At 34.6% G+C, this 628-nt stretch overlaps 1 protein-coding gene across 2 annotated transcripts in view; it reads left to right on the top strand.

Annotated features, from left to right (window-relative positions):
* Nucleotides 1–628, top strand: part of U2SURP (U2 snRNP-associated SURP domain containing) — a 58,989-nt gene that overhangs the window by 36,325 nt on the left and 22,036 nt on the right. The gene's annotated exons all lie outside the window — the stretch shown is intronic.

Below are 628 nucleotides of genomic sequence, written 5' to 3'. Positions count from 1 at the left end.
AGCACTGGTACAGTGCTTTAAGCCTGGTTTAAGAGGCAGAAACATATTCGTCTATTAAATGTTCAGAGGACGTTCTCTATACCTCATGGGAAAAAACTGACTAAAAGAATTTTTAGCATATAGAATTATTACTTCATGGCATGGTCTATAAATCTTAATACTTGTTACATTGATTCATTGTCTGTGAGAGCATTTGCTAGTGGAGTGCTGTAGTATTTGAGTGTATTTGCTTCTGAAGATGTATGTTCATCATTACTTTAGCCCAGGAATCTGAAAACTCAACCCACAGGCTAAATCTAGTTGTCTCCTGTTTTGGTAAATAAAATTTTATTGGAACAGAATCATGCCCATTCCTGTACATGTTGTCAGTGGCTGCTTTGATGCTATAGCAGCAGAGTGACTGTGTCAGAGATTGTGTTGTCTATAAATTCTAAAATATATGTGATCTTATTCTTTACATAAAAAGCCTGTTCTAATCCCATGCCGAAGTGCTAAAGTAGTAGAATATGATGTAAAGAACACGAAGGTTCTTCAATGTAATGGGATAATAGAACTGGGGCACATCTTAAAGACTCTTGAAAAAAATGCCCATAATTTTAAATTTACTTAATTTGGAAGCTAAAAAAAA

This window comes from Galeopterus variegatus, unplaced genomic scaffold (genome assembly GCF_000696425.1).
Source record: "Galeopterus variegatus unplaced genomic scaffold, G_variegatus-3.0.2 Scaffold4183, whole genome shotgun sequence".
NCBI classification, from domain to species: domain Eukaryota; kingdom Metazoa; phylum Chordata; class Mammalia; order Dermoptera; family Cynocephalidae; genus Galeopterus; species Galeopterus variegatus.
The sequence above is the reverse complement of the archived record's forward strand: the minus strand, read 5'-3'. Positions and strand labels throughout refer to the sequence as shown.